The following is a 16,508-nucleotide window of genomic DNA, read 5'->3' on the forward strand; positions in this document are numbered from 1 at the left end:
AGAGAGAGAGAGAGAGAGAGAGAGAGAGGATATATATATATATATATATATATATATATATATATATATATATATATATATATATATATATATATATATATATATATATATATATATATATATTAATGCCACTGTTTATAATGTCAGAAAGCAATACCCTCAATGCCCGGGAAGAGCCACAAGCTCCTGCTGGAGTAGATGAGCTTGCCACCAAGTTAAAGAGGATTGAAGAGGAAGGCAACAGTTTACTTAAGGAAAAAGAAGAATGGAAGAAGGAAAGGACATCCTGCTACATCAACTAAATAACTTTCATGCCAAGGTTAACTTTGCCTTGAGGAAATTTTTTTCGACCTCCCAAATTGATATCATTCTTAATGATTAAAAAATAACAAGGTGGACTGATGATGATATGACTAAAGCTATCACATTATGGAGTTTAAAGCCACAAACTTGGCCCGTCGCTGCTACACGGTAAAGCCACAAACTTGGCCCGTCGCTGCTACACGGTAAAGCCACAAATTTGGCCCGTGCTGCTACACGGTAAAGCCACAAATTTGGCCCGTCGGTGCTACACGGTAAAGCCACAAATTTGGCCCGTGCTGCTACACGGTAAAGCCACAAATTTGGCCCGTCGGTGCTACACGGTAAAGCCACAAATTTGGCCCGTCGCTGCTACACGGTAAAGCCACAAATTTGGCCCGTCGCTGCTACATGGTAAAGCCACAAATTTGGCCCGTCGCTGCTATCGGGTTAAGCCCTAAAGCCTACAGATACATTAGAGAGGTTTGTTCTTTTCCCTATCCATCAGTATCCACTTTGCCGCGGTGGGCATCAAAATTATTTGTTGAACCAGGATTTTTGCCAACTGTTTTAAATTTAGTTAATCTTCAAGCTAAAGAAATGACGGAGCAGGAAAGATTGTGTATTATGTCCATCGATGAGTGCAGTGTGGTCCATGGATGGAGCTATGACAAAGGGACAGATTCTTTGCTTCAACCAGTGAATAGAGCTCACTGCTTGATGATCCGTGGATTAATCAAACCGTGGAAACAGTTAGTATTTTATGACTTTGACTGCAAAATATCTGAAGAACTGTTGTCTGAACTAATTTTTTTTACAACAAAGGAGACTGCTCAAGGGCACAAAAAAAGGAAAAAATAAAAAAAGCCCGCTGCTTGCTGCTCCTAAAAAGAATCCAAAGAGGTGGCCGAAAGAGAGATAAAGAGAAATACAACAAATAGAGAACAATGGTTTCATAGTTGTGGGCTTGGTTAGTGATCTTGGTGCATCAAATTTACAATTGTGGAAAAAATTAGAAATATCAATGGATAATAGTTATTGTTCATTCATCAATCCAGCATCTCCTGATCGCAGAGTATATATGTCCTTCCCGACGCGCCTCATGTCATCAAGCTTGTAAGAAATAATTTTCTTGACTCAGGATTCAGGTTTCCAGATGGAACAAAAATCAGTAGCGATTCTGTGAAAGGAATTAAAGTTAGAGGTGTCAGTGACTTGAAAACAATTCACAAGCTATTAGAGAGACACATTTATGTACAAGGAGTTCAGCGAATGAACGTCAAGCTTGCTGTTCAGCTTCTTTCTGAAACCACGTCAAAAACGCTGCAATATTTCGGATCAAAAGGACTGCCCAACAACAAAGATTGCGATGAAACCAGCAAATCCATTTCTCTCTCTGATGCATGGTTTTATATCATGAATTCTAGAGTCCTTTTCGACATCAAGTCATCAAGAAATGCTTATGGCACAAATACTGACCTTCAGAATAGCATACTGGAAAAAAATGACAAATACTGCAAAATCTCTGAATGTCGTAGGTAGTAAGCACATGTATCAGCAGTTTCAGAAAGGACTTGCTGTTTCGTCCCAGTCTTTGCCTAAACCTTTGAAATGTTAAAGGAAAAATTTAGGGTGTCCTTCATATTGACGTATAGACTGAATCAGGACTGCCTAGAATATTTCTTTGGTTCTATCCTTCAAATGGGCATATCCTGTGAGCATCCGTCCCCTTTGTCTTTCAAACAAAGAATAAAAACCCACCTTCTTGGCAAAGAGCACAAGAACCCTGACCTTCATTCTCCAGGACACTGTACATCCCGACTAATGCTCCCAGGACCCTTTTGCATTTCCCCAGGATCGACCTCTTTTTTGGCCCTTCTGTTTGCTCTTGCAGGAGCAGCACCTAGCGTTTTTTTTTCTTTGCTTAATGCCCTTGAGCTGTTTACTGTTAAAAAGGATATGGAGCCCTACAAGTCTCGTTCTTGTCCCACCCCAGATACTCCCTGATACCGTGCAAGCTTTTAGGAAACAAATACAACACAGATGATGTCTTAGTTACTGACTCCCTAACACAGCGGTTCCCAAAGTGTGGTGCGTGAGCTGATCACAAGGGGGGCGTAAGGAAAAAAAAAATGTAATGGCTGATTTTGTCATTAAAATTTCAAACACATCATTAACTGCCATTGTTTGAAAACCAACGCATGCTGTACGCTTCAGCGGGGTTGTCTGTTCTTTGTTTGAAACTTACCCAGACTCTGAGCACATTCATCCACCCCCAAGGTACATTTTCGTTCAGTTTTGATAGCCATCGCTCCGAGCCTCATACTTTGCGAGCACAAAGTTCGTAAAAAATGGACGAAATTTCATGAAATCGACGGGACTTTAGTACTGCTCGAACCTTAGCGGGGGTGCGTGGACACGATCACAGCCTGGGAGGTGGTGCGTGGCCTGAAAAGTTTGGGAACCGCCGCCCAAACAAATGCCAATGATAACACAAATGATGAAGTTTAAAAGGAATTATGTTTAACAGCTATGATGTTTGCTTCACTTGGTGATGATTCTTATGATGATGAAATCAGTGAAGTATATGACTTTGAAGAAAAGGAAAACACACCTAGCACAGACCGAAATGATGTTGCCCATTTAGAATTTGGGAATGGAATGAACAGAGAGGGGATGAAGTACTTCGACGGATATATTGCTCACAAGTTTCCACAGTTTGATTATCTACGATCTAATGCAGATGTTATAGTAGTTGTAGTTATATCAGTGTATTATTATCATTATGTCACTATGAATTAGGAATGCAAGTATCAGTGGAAAAAAACGTACAATCAACACTAAGTGACTTTCCTGCAAACGGTGGCGTGATCTATCTGAAGTGGCTTTTTTCCACTGATACTTGTATTCCTGATTCATGGTGACATATAATAATAATAATAATACACTGATATAACTACAACTACTATAACACAGATGAAAGTGAAACATTCTTCAAACAAGCTAGCTGGAGACCTGGTGGCCTTGTGACGCCAAGCAATGATTATTTTTACTCAAATGCAGCACACGGAGAAGCTTTTCCTTTGCCACCGTGGACAGAATACGCTGAAGCCTGGCAAAAGAATAACACGTGCATTAACTGACTATATTTGCATCCATGTAAAATTACCCAGAGGAGTAGTTAGATTTTTTGTTCGCTCCCGCATGTTTTTCGGGATTCGAATCCTCAAGAAAAACTCAAACAAAACAAGAGTAAGAAAAGAAAATGCTCAAAATTACTGAAATAAAGTATTGAGACTAGAAACATCTTTCCAATTTCCTTATTTTTTGTGTGAGAGAGAGAGAGAGAGAGAGAGAGAGAGAGAGAGAGAGAGAGAGAGAGAGAGAGAGAGAGAGAGAGAGAAGGAAAAAATTGAATTCATACCTCTCCTACTTTGTTTGTAGGGCAGAAAGTAATGTGTGTGTGTGTGTGTGTGTGTGTGTGTGTGTGTGTAATTCACCACGGCCTGATCACGAGTTGGACGCGCTTTCGCCAGCAGGTACCCTCACGACGTGAGCAAGTGCTCACGGGCGGCCTGAACGGGGCTCGAACCGCCTCCGGTTTGGCCGTGAAGCCTTGCAGCGGGGCGCAGCGCGGTGTGTGTGTGTGTGTGTGTGTGTGTGTGTGTGTGTGTGTGTGTGTGTGAGAGAGAGAGAGAGAGAGAGAGAGAGAGAGAGAGAGAGAGAGAGAGAGAGAGAGGTGGGGGCTGAGGAAAAGAGGAACTGAATCTGTAACGGTTCAGTTACTCATTCCTAGTCCAACATCCAATTAAACCTCTCCACCATTCCATCTGACTGTGGGTGCAGAGGGGTGGTCCGGGTCTTCTTGATACCCAGAAGCTTGCAGCACTCAGCAAGGACTGTTGACTCAAAATTCCTTCTCTGGTCGGAATGGAGCTCGTTAGGCACACCGAAGCGACAGAAGAACTCCTCCACCAAAACCTTGGCGATGGTAGTGGCTTCCTGGTCAGGGATGGCGTAGGCTTCCGGCCACTTGGTGAAGTAATCCATTGTGACACAGATGTACCTATTTCCGTTCGTCGTCAGAGGCAAGGGTCCTGCTGTATCCACTGCCACCCGTTCCATGGGGGCTCCAACCTGGTATAGTTGCAATGGGGCACGGTGACGCTTCTTGGGGCCCTTCTTTGCACAGCACACCTCACACGCGTGACACCATTCTTCCACGTCCTTCCTCATGCCAACCCAGTAGAACCTTTGGCGCAGGCGACTCAGTGTCTTCTTTACCCCAAGGTGTCCGCTGGTGATGCTGTCGTGCATTTCTTTCAAGACGCCTTCCCGGGACTTCACAGGTAGCACCGTGGACCAGTAGTGGTCAAGACCATCATGAGAGACCCAGCGTCGCTGCAACACCCCGTCGTCTATCCGAAGAGTGTCCCACTGAGTCCAGTAATTCTTGGTGGTAGGGCTTTCTCTCGAGATTACTTCCCACCCAGGTCGCGTTGACGACTGACTCAGCCACTCCATAATTGGTCGCAGATCTCGATCCTCCCGCTGCAGTTTTCCCAAGTCTTCCCATGGCACCTCCGCTGTCTGTTCCACTGTAGTGCGGCGGCACATATTCTGGACGCTTTCCCTCTGGAGGCAATGTTGACACTCAGGTAGGCAGGGGCGCCGGCTCAAGCTGTCCGCGTTACCGTGTGTTAGCCCAGATCGGTGCACAATAGTGTAGTGATGCTGCTCTAGTTTACCTATCCAGCGAGCAAGCTGGCCCTCAGGGTTTTTCAGTGACTTCAACCACCGCAATGCAGCGTGATCCGTGCGGATGGTGAAAGTTGCACCGTACAGGTAAGCATGGAAAAAGTCAAGGCTCTTGACTACTGCCAGGAGTTCTTTCCGGGTCACGCAATAGTTTTTCTCGGCTGGGGTGAGCTTCTTGCTGAAGTAGGCCTCAACCCGCTCCATGTCGGCACATGCCTGGGACAGCACTCCACCAATCCCCTCATCACTGGCATCACAATCCAGTATAAAAGGCTTAGAGGGGTCTGGGTAGGTGAGTACGGGCGAACTGATGAGGGCCTCCTTGAGCTTCTCAAAGGCAACCTGAGTTTCCGCTGTCCACTCAAACTTGCGCCCCTTCTTCGTCAGGAGGTGCAGTGGTGCAGCAATCGTAGCGAAGCCTTTCACAAACCTGCGGTAGTATGAGCACAACCCGAGGAAGCTCCGCAGCTCCTTCACGTTGGTGGGTGTCGGCCAGTCCCTTACCCCAGCCACCTTCTCAGGATCAGTGCGTACTCCAGCCTCGCTCACGATGTGTCCCAAGTATTGGACCTCCCTTTGGAATAGGCAGCATTTCTTCGGGCTGAGCTTAAGGTGTGCAACTCTAAACCGGGAAAAAAACTCTGATAGCCTTTCCATCTCCTGCTCGAAGGTCTGGCCAAAGACAATCACGTCGTCGAGGTAGATGAGTGCCGTCTTCCAGTGAAGTCCCTCCAGCACCCTCTCCATCAGCCGCTCGAACGTGGCCGGCGCGTTGCAGAGGCCAAAGGGCGTGACCTTAAACTGCCACAGGCCTTGACCGTAGGAGAAGGCTGTTTTCTCTTTGTCCTGCTCCGACATTTTGACTTGGTGATATCCAGACTTCATATCTAGTGTTGAAAACCACTAGGAGCCCACCAAAGCGTCGAGCGTGTCATCGATCCGTGGGAGTGGGTATGAATCCTTGATGGTGAGATCGTTGAGGGCTCGGTAGTCCACGCAGCACCTGAGGGAACCGTCCTTTTTTCCTGACGAGCACTACAGCAGACGCCCACGGGCTGCTGGACCGCTCGATTAACCCTTGTTGCCGGAGATCATCCATCACCTCATCCATCTCCTTACGACGGGCTGGTGCCATCCTTCAAGGAGCTTGCTTCACTGGGCGGTGGCTACCTGTGTCGATGTGGTGCTCTACCAGGTCCGTACACCCCAAGTCCAGGTCTCCTGTGGAAAACACATCTGCATTCCTCACGAGAAGCTCCCTGAGCTGTTCCACTTGGGGCTCCTCTAGACACTTGGAGCTCCTGTCAAACAGGTCGCGCAGGTAGTCGGGCAGCTCCTCCTGGGGCTTCGTCAGGGTTCTCCTGCAGACACAGGCTCTCGGTTTCTGGTCGATCTCTTGGCACAACCCCACCATGGTCCCTTGTTTTATTTTCTTTGGGCTGAAGGAGACATTGGCCACGACGACAGGCACTTCCGCTGCAGCAGGGTCTGCCAAAGTATTGCCTACAATCACCCCGTTTTCTACCGGGCATCGACTTCCACTCTCTACCACACACAGGCTAGCCGGGGGACACCCGTAATTTGACAGGGTAACAGGATCTCTGACCTCAGAGGAATAATGGTGGTGCGCTTGACCGTCACTGGCAGGCCCTCCTTGTGCACAGTCGTCAGTGGCACCCTCCTTCCTCCTACAGTCAGCTGCTTAGCGCGAAAGTCCAGCTCGCACCTGTGGGAGACAAGATAATCCATACCTAGGATGCAGGGGTCGTCCATTTCAGCCACGTAGACAGAGAGGGACTCTTCCTTTCCTCCGAGCTCAAACTTCACGTCCACTGGGCCTCTGAACTCTGCGTAGTGTCCAGTGACACCGCACAGTCGATGCGACATCTTAGGAAGCCGACGATGACTCACCACGTCAGGCCGCACCAATGTGCGTTCCGAGCCTGTGTCGACGACCACAGGCCACAACACTCCGTCAACCTTGCCCTCCATTTGGCAGCTCGTCATGGTGGTTCTCCTGCACATTGATATCTTCGGGGCATGTACAGGACAGACTGGTCGTTGTCCCCGTGAACCAGTCCTCCTTAGTTTCCCGAGTGGTGGTCCCTTGCCGGGGGCACATTTTTCCGACACTCATTCTTCCAGTGCCCCTTTTCTCCACAGGTCCAGCACTTGGGTCCTTCCCTGGGCTTCTTCCTAGCGCCACCTTCATATTCCTTCTTCCTCTTATAGCATTCGTTCTCCTTGTGCCCAACCTTCTCGCAGTACCAGCACGTTCCTTGGAACCTGTCTGTGTCGCTGACAGCGCCCTTTCGTGCCCTAAAGCCAGAAATCGAGTCGTCCCTGAAGCTTGACAAGCTAGACCTAACAAAGGACTCAAACTCCATGGCACGTGCCAGAGCTTCCTGCATTGATGTTGGCTTAGCTTGGTTCACTTGTATCTTTAGCTGAGGGCTGTCCAGGGCATCGATGAATTGATCACGCAGCAAAACCGTCAGCTGTCAGGGGTGGCACCTGGGTATGCCTTGTGCGCTATGCTCTCAAGGTCCTGAGCGAGTTCCTGAAGAGACTCGCCGCGCCTCCTGTTGCGGGATCTGAACCTAACCCTGAAGAGCTCGTTCTGGTGCTTGGTCCCATATCGTTGCTCCAATGCCTGTGCCAGCCCGCTGTAGCTGCCCTTTGTCGCATTGTCGAGCTGAGCAAGGACCTCCAGCGCCGTCCCTTTCAGGCTAGTGGCCAGCTGAGCCGCGCACTCTTGGTCATCCCATCCATTCCGAGCTGCCAACAGCTCAAACTGAGCGCGGTAAGCCTCCCAGGAGACCTTGCCATCAAACTACTGAGGCTTCTTTCTAACAGGCAACCCCAGCAGACTCATGGGGCTGGCGGAACTTCTTGCGGAGATAAACTCAGGCGAAACAGGGCTCAAACTACCCCGGACTTGCGTAGAAGCATCTTGCATGGGTACAAGTAGCCCCTGCAGGCACTGGCTGTCCGTTTCCAGCCAAGCAGTCTTCAAGGGCCTTCACTCTGTCACTTACTTCTAATATTTCTTTGTGTGTCGTCTCCCGTACCACCTCCATCTCTTGTTGAAGATTTGTGTGTTCTTTCTCCACTTCTATCAGGCGTTGTCCCAACTTCTTGGTCACATCAGTCATTTTTCTTCCCACTGACTCACTTCCATCTTGTACTGCTTGTAGCTGTTGCTGTAATCCCGTGAAGCGATCTTCTAGCTGTTCTTTGAGTTCTTGAAGTGTTCCTTCTTGTTGTTGTTGTGCTCTTTCTTGTTTCTCCCCCTGTAGTCTCAAAGATTCCAAGAGTTCAGTCAACATGTCGTCCTTCTGGGCAGCTTGGAAACGAGTCTCCATGGCGAAAAAAACAAATGGCTACACTCCTAACACCAATGTTATGCCGGACGTGTTACTTGGGTTCAGTGTCGCCGTCAAGAGACTCCGTGGGAGGGAGATATGTAAAGACCTTGCACAGCTTCAGCAGTTTAATATTCTTCCTTAGTAGTACAATTCACTCTTGACTCTTCACTGGCCACTAGCTTGCTATGACTGGGACTGACTCCTCTCGCCCTCTTCTCCTATATATATCCAGAACAGTACAGTCTAGAACGTTACAGTATATTTTAGATCATACAAGAACATGTAGCAAAAATATGTGCGAGTTGGCAACACTTCCCGCCCGGCGCCTGGCCACGAGCCCCGCAGGGCGCGGGCGGAGCCTTGCTCCCCGCCCCCCTGCTCGCTCCTCCTGGAGCCTTCCAGAGGCCCATAGACCCCGGGGGAAGCTTCCAGCACAACAATACAACAATACACTAATTAGTGTATTTCACGGGCGACAGGTTTGATCAGACTGACTGACTGACTAGATTGGTCCACAGGTAGAGGGAAGAGGGTAGGGAAGGCAGGATCAAAATCTAAATATAGAGCTCGGGCAGGGTATACTAAAAAGAAAACGTGGACCGGAGGACGTAACTATGATAGACTTGCCTTACCTGCACATCCGCGCGTATACACATTATACTCTCTTTCTGTCTACACACAGACACAGTTATGGGATCTTGTCAACGTTGTTGGTAAACGTACAGTGCCTTACTTCTGCCCCTGGTCAGATCTGCATCCATACACCGAACAATAAGCCTCCGGAGCGCGGAGTGACTCGGACTTCCTTGCTCTTAACGCTGGGAGTCCCAAGCGTGCTTGGGACTCCTTGAGACCACTTCCAAGGACTTGGGACCTTTGGTGAAACCGGCCCCTGGCTTCTGCCTTCTGACCCCGGCCGCTGAGTAACAATAATCCTACGTCATGCTGACGTCATGCGCGGGGCGGGCTACTTTTCACTCGGAAGCGGACTAACCCTGTCCTCCCTTAACCCTGGAGCGGTCAACCCCCTGCTGCTCACTCTACAGAGTACCATAGAGACGTCATCCAAAATAAGCCCAAATTGAGGTGACCTCATTTTCCAATGGGGAAAATTCTCCGACAGTCGTGACTTTCCTAAAAACTTATATAGCTTAGTACATTATTCAGTATTCCTGTTTTGAGAAAGTGTATGTCACTGGCAGTCGAAAATCATCAAAAATTATGCCTGGGGCGCCTTGGCAGAGAAAGACATCATTTATAAAGTAGTCGCCGACCGTGAGGTGGTGCACGCACGTCTGAGCATCACCTGACTTGTTATTATTTATCGTTAAGTTAGTTTATTTGTTGTTGTGTGTGTGTTGTTTACCTGAGATGGTGTAAGGCGTCGTTGTCTACCTGGAGGAGGAGGGACAGGTGGCAAGAGGTGATTTAGGGGAATTAGGAGGAAAAAAAGGGATAATAGGCTATTGTTTTTTCGTTGTTAATATGAAGAAATTGTTTGATCGCCTATAAGGTTTTTTTGTTATTGTTATTGTTCTTCATCTTCATTATCATCTATTTCTCTCTTATTATTATTATTATTATTATTATTATGATTTTGTTTTGTTATTCTAGTTTCCTTATTTTTCTCGTTTCATCTTTACCTCCATTTTTTTCTTATTTTCTTATTCATGTTTTCTTCCTCTAACTTTTCTTGTTCTCTTTTACCTCCTCCTTCCTCTTATTATTATTATTATTATTATTATTATTATTATTATTCATTTATTTTTATTTTGTTTGCTAGGTTGTTGTTGTTATTATTACAGTGTCTTCATCTACTCTTCTTCTTTTCTTTTTATATTGTTAGTCTTGTTTTCTTCTTCTTCATATTTTTCTTGTTCTTGTGATCTCAGCTTTTTCTTATTTTCTTTCTGTATTCTTGTTTTCTTTTATTTTCGTCTGATTCATTTCTTGCCTAATTTTTATCCAGTTTTATTTTCTCCGTGTTCTTTTTTCTTCCTCTTCCTCTTCTTATTTCTTTCATTCTTTTTTTTTATTCTTCTTTCTATTTTGAAGATTAGAGATGCTTGGTGCTCAGTTGCCCACTCAGAGAAGCTAAACTGTAAAAATACGTCGCTCACAATCACCGACGAATGGCAGACGGCAGAATGAACTGAATCTTCTCCCAACCATTCCTAAGGTCCTCTGCCATCTTGAAAAGGACAGATAATGGCCTTAGCTTTGACCGTGCCACGCGAACACAGAGATGATATGTTTGCGGAAGGAATAATCACTCATTATGATGGACCGTGCAACTTCTTAAAATAATCACTCCTAAGTCTATATACACCAAGTCAAGTCATACGCAGGTTTGTGGGAGGAGACACGGCAGAGGCGTGGCTTATGCGTGACACTGCTTGGAGCCAAACTAGAGAATGTAGAAACAGGGATTTAGAGAAAACGAGGAAAGGCAGACTAATTTAAATCGATCATTTCATCATGCCCTCCCTCACACCCCACACCGCCGTTTGTAGGCATTGGAATTACAGTCACGCAATAGCACAATAAAAAGGCATATTTTTTCGTCAGTGACTTGCCTGAACGCGCTGTGAAAGAAGGCAAGCATGCACATCCAAAGTGCACATACGGCCGCAACTTTAGTCACCTGAACTGGCGGGTATTTTTATCTTCAAGTGACGTCATCCCGCTGCTCCGCCCCCAAACCGCCCCCTGCGCGTACCGGTCGCAGTTTTGAAGCAGATCGAGTGACTTGACATGGTATAAATAGGCTCAAGCCCCGTTTACACTGTGCCGACTCTGGGCCAAGACAACCCACGACTCTAGGGTACACGAGGTCTTGGGTGTTGATGTGAAAGGGTCGGGCATGTCTTGAAAGAGGTCTTGAGACTGCTGCGCCGACGTCTTGACGGGAGTCTGGAGTCGTGAGGGGTAGCGCAAAAAAGTATTCCATGCTAAACTTTCACGACAAGAGTCGGCAAGAGTCTGGACCAACCGTCACTTCCGGTTGAGGTCTGAGGGAGGTCTGGGGCAGTTGTGACGACTGTCGGGACCATTTCCCAAATTTTTACCGTTTCCTGTCGGCACAGTCGTCGGTGCCGAATACTTAAGAATGATGTGTCGCGACGACAGTCTTCGCCTGATGAAGGACGTTCGTGACGACTGTCGGCTCAGAAATATTGGCTTACTCTTTCGCCATCAAGAAATTTTTATTTTTATTTTTCAATCACAAGCACAATAACAACTTCTGGGCATGGTTACGTTTCGTTGGCACAAACTTGGGAGCCGCACAGTACGCACGCACTCCTTTTGCTTTGATCTCTCTTGTGTTGAATGACACAACTAGGGCTGCCACCCTGAGGTCAGAAAAATGTGGAATGCAACATCTCACTCTCCAATACGGAATGGATCCATATTTCAAGGAACGGATGGCAACCCTAAAATTTCTCGAGCATGCAATGAGTGACAGCCGCAGCACGGTGCTGGTGGAGGCGGGAGGGATCGACGTTATGTCGCGTATTTTACACGTATTTTAGGACGAACCTTTGACAAATTTTACGGGCTGGTTTTGTGATTAACCGAAAAATGCGCTCACTAGTTTTAAGAGACTGAATTTTATCAGCTTGATCATTCAGATAATAAAATACCGTACGGAACAAATGCCGTTCCGTATTGGTTCAAAACGGAACGATACATTTCATTTTCGAATACAGAGCGATTCCGTATTTAAAGGAACGGCAATTAAGGCTGCCACCAAGACAGTCGCCAAGACAGTCACGAAGACCGTCAGGAAGACCGTCGGCCAACTCCTTGGCAACTGTCGACCAGCTAGTCGGCCAACCAGTTGACAGACAATCTGGAAGACTGTCGTCAAGACCGTCAAGACTGTCGGCCAATCGGTCGTCAGATTCGTGGTTGTCAGACGCGTACATGGCGCCATTTCAAAAACTGACCGTTGAGATTCGTCTTGTGACTAGTTGGCAGCATGCCGCAGACATTCTGCCAACTAGTTGGCCGAATGTCCCAGACAGTCGGCAGTCATGGTAGCCGACACCAAGACGCCAAAAAATTATTTAAGCGTGGGAGCCGACTTGTCAAATCCAGTAGTCGCTGGGTTGTCTTGGCCCAGAGTCGGCACAGTGTGAACGGGGCTTTAGAATCACTCAATATGATGGACCATGCAACGCAATCACTGGGATCCACGAGGTCCCTGAGTATATTGATCTTATCCTTATCTGCTGTGAGGCGCGGTGTTTTGTGATGACGTCATCTACGTTACAGAGGAAGGTGTGGACATCGATGCCGCCCTCCTTCACTGTAAAGCGAGGTGCTTTTGTGTCATGAATAATCGTGACTGCTGCTGGAGCAGCGTCAGCGCTTTCCTTACTCGTCATGATCGCGAGGCCTGGCTTGTTAGGGACGCGTTACCGTCGCGCAAAAGTATGTAATTAGCTTCGCCTTCGGAAGGCGCTAATAGTTCTTGTTGAGATACCGCCTCTCTCTTTGACGACGACGCTATTAGCCGAGGGTCCTTCCTATGCATCAGTTAGAAAGACCACGAAGAAAATGAAAATTGCGAACTGGGGAAAAAAAGGCTAAAGGAAAACTAAAGGAAGGCGGGGTGGGGGGTTGGACACGGGTATATGTCGAAAAAAAAAAAAAGAGGGGTATGAAGTATGAAACGGGTCAACGGAAAAAAAGGGCACTAACAAGGAATGAACTCAGCTGTAAGGTAGAGAGGTGGATGTCGGGGCCGTGTAGGGGGTGAGGGAAGCGTTGGGGAGTCTAGACTTGCCTGCAAGGTGATGGAGGCGCCCTGCGAAAGTACGATAAATAGTAAACAGGACAACAAAACTCCTAAGTACCTTGTACTATAACAGCTTGCTTGCAGACAGTATTCCACACAAGACGATAAAAGAACAACAAGGAAAGGGAGACGGTGTTGGGAGACTGGTGGAACGGTGCTGGCTAAGTCTATATATGTCATGCCCCGGGAGCTTCATTTTCTATTTCCTCTATTTCCCAACACTCCATCGGCGTGTATCGAAACACACAAGAAATTAATCAAGACAAGGAGACGGTATTCCCCGGCTGCCTGGGATTGAACCCGCGACCAGCGTGACGGGAGAGCCACTCCTTACCGAGTCGGCCAAAGAGCTATCCCACTGGTTAAGTGGGTTATGGGAGGCTCATTCATCGGCCATAGTCGCCGCACTACACGACTTTCCCCTCTATGTAGATTAATTTCTGTGTGTTGAGACCTTTAGACAGTGACCACTATTGGTTCACTATTCCACAATGTCCCCGTAGAGACATACCTCCAACTCTTCCCATTTTCTGTTACCCTCGGAGCATGGGCCATCCTACCTGTTATCCCTTCGGGGAAACAACAGAACTGCAGGAGAGGATGCCCACCGCTATGCCACCATTGTCATGCCCCGGGAGCTTCATTTTCTATTTCCTCTATTTCACAACACGACCTCTGCGTGTATCGAAACACACGAGAAATTAATCAAGACAAGGAGAGGGTATTCCCCGGCTGCCTGGATTGAACCCGCGACCAGCGTGACGGGAGAGCCACTCCTTACCGAGTCGGCCAAAGAGGTACCCCACTGGCTAAGTGGGTTATGGGAGGCTCGTTCATCAGGCCGTCGCCGCACTATATATACACCAAGTCAAGTCATACGCAGGTTTGTGGGAGGAGACACGGCCGAGGCGTGGTTTATGCGTGACACTGCTTGGAGCCAAACTAGAGAATGTAGAAACAGGGATTTAGAGAAAACGAAGAAAGGCGGACTAATTTAAATCAATCACTTCAACATGCCCTCCCTCACACCCCACACCGCCGTTTGTAGGTATTGGAATTACAGTCACGCAATAGCACAATAAAAAGACATTTTTTCGTCAGTGGCTTGCCTGAACGCGCTGTGAAAGAAGGCGAGAATGCACATACAGAGTGCACACACGGCCCCAACTTTAGTTACCCCTGAACTGGCGGGTATTTTTTTTTTTAGCTCCAAGTGACGTCATCCCGCTGCTCCGCCCCAAAACTACATGACTCCTGCACGTACCGGTCGCAGTTTTGAAACAGAATGACCTAACTTGGTATATATAGACTTAGGATGCTGGTGTCTGCTCCCCTAAAGAGGTCAGATGGCAGGCCGTGCTGGGAGGTGCGGTGCGGTGTAAGCGAGGCTCGGCGTGGCGTTGCTGGGCGGCGCTCGCAACAGAATGTGTGCGTTCGGCGTACTCGGTGACGTGAGGCCCTGGCGTGTGCAGGCAGACTGGGCCGGTTATGGCAGGTATCCATGGCGTCGTGTAGTCGCCGGGTGCCTTTGTCGTTGGTGTTGCAGTTGGCCGGCGGAGTTTGACGGCGGCCGATTAATATGTCTTGATGACTGACGTGGCTGTGACTTCGTTGGGGGCTGGCTGAGGGTGTGGCTAGCTGGCTACTCGTTCACAATCACCCCCGTTCAATAACCGCTGCCACCACTAATATAACTTGGTTGTTTTAATGAAAAGGTCCAATTGTTAAGAAAATATATTCTCAGCGTAGCACAACTAATTACGGTATTTACAGTGGAGGGGCGAGTGGGAGCCACGAGAGTGTGAGTACGTCCGTCTTGGAGGTCCGGCAGCGAGCCGTGGTCTGATGTGCTGCCCGGATCGAGAAATGCAAGTTCAAAAGAATTGAAATGTTCACGTGATCATCGAACGAGATGGAAAATTCCAATTCCGTGCATGACACAACTAACAATACACACACACACACACACACACACACACACACATCTTACATTCCAGTGTATATGAACAAGGTGAGACGATACCCTCTAACCTATAGTAGTCCGGCCGTCTCCTGCTCATATGTATTGGGCCGGCAGGTGCACGGATGGCGCCTGGGCTGCAAGGGAACGGCGCATTACGGGCGGGGAGCGAGAGGATGAATGTTACCCCAGGAAAGGAAGGGAAGGAGGAAAAGGACGCTGGAAACGTCAGAAGGATAGCTGGGAAGCGGAGCGAAATTATGAATAAAGGGAATGAGAAGAAGAGTCGAGAAATGAAGAAAGAATGTGGGAAGGGAGGATATGAATGTTAGGCCAGGAAAGGAGAGGAAGGAGGAAATGGATACTGGTAAAGTCAGAAGGATAGGAAGGAAAAGAAGAAAGGAAAGAGGGGAATAGCATACTTGACATTATGGAAGGGAGGCGAGAGAATGAATGTTAGCCCAGGAAAGGAAGGGAAGGAGGAAAAGGGAACTGGTTATGTAAGAAGAAGGATATGGCTAGGAAGCGGAGCGAAATTATGAGTGTGTAGGTGGTAGCGAGTGTTCTGAGTCCTAATTGGTTCACGGATAGAGAAACTCGTATCCGTCAGGGTTATTTATTCATAAAAAAAACATGCACAGGCCGTAAGGACAAACAAAACACATAGAAAAGGTATTTGTGTGTGTATGCGTGTGTATGAAAGTTGTTTAGTTTAAGTGAGATATAAATGTTGGTGTGTATAATAAACAATGTGTAGAAGGAGTGTATAGCAGGACGAGGACAGACGGTAGAAGATAAACGAGTAACAATAGATCAGCAATTGAGACGCAATACGAGAGACAAGAACATTAACACATTCACTTATTGAGTCTGTGCTGCCACACCATTTTCTTTGTCTCACCGGAGGAGAGTACGTGACCGTTTCAGCGGTGGCTTGCTACAAATGAAGGGAATGGAAAGAAGAGTCGGGAAATGGAGAAAGAATGTAGGAAGGGGAGGGAATTAATGTTAGGCCAGGAAAGGGGAGGCAGGAGGGAAACGAAAGGAACCAAGGAAAGGAGGGGAAAGGGAAGCGCTGTTGTTCGTTCTCTTGTAGCTTCGTCTTCTTCCAGTGTGTTATTCTCCTTCTCTTCATTCCCTGTTATCAGTTCTCTTGTTATTCCTTTGGTTTTCTCTTCTTCCAATTCGTCAGTTTCCTCCTCTCTATTCCCTCTATTCTCCCATTTCCTTTCGTGTACTCTTCTTCCTTTTCATTATTCTCCTCCGTAATTTCCTGTTGTCAGTCCTCTTATTCCCTTCTCTTTTTGTAGGTTTTCTC

The sequence above is a fragment of the Eriocheir sinensis genome, chromosome 6 (assembly GCF_024679095.1).
Source record: "Eriocheir sinensis breed Jianghai 21 chromosome 6, ASM2467909v1, whole genome shotgun sequence".
In the NCBI taxonomy this organism is placed as follows: domain Eukaryota; kingdom Metazoa; phylum Arthropoda; class Malacostraca; order Decapoda; family Varunidae; genus Eriocheir; species Eriocheir sinensis.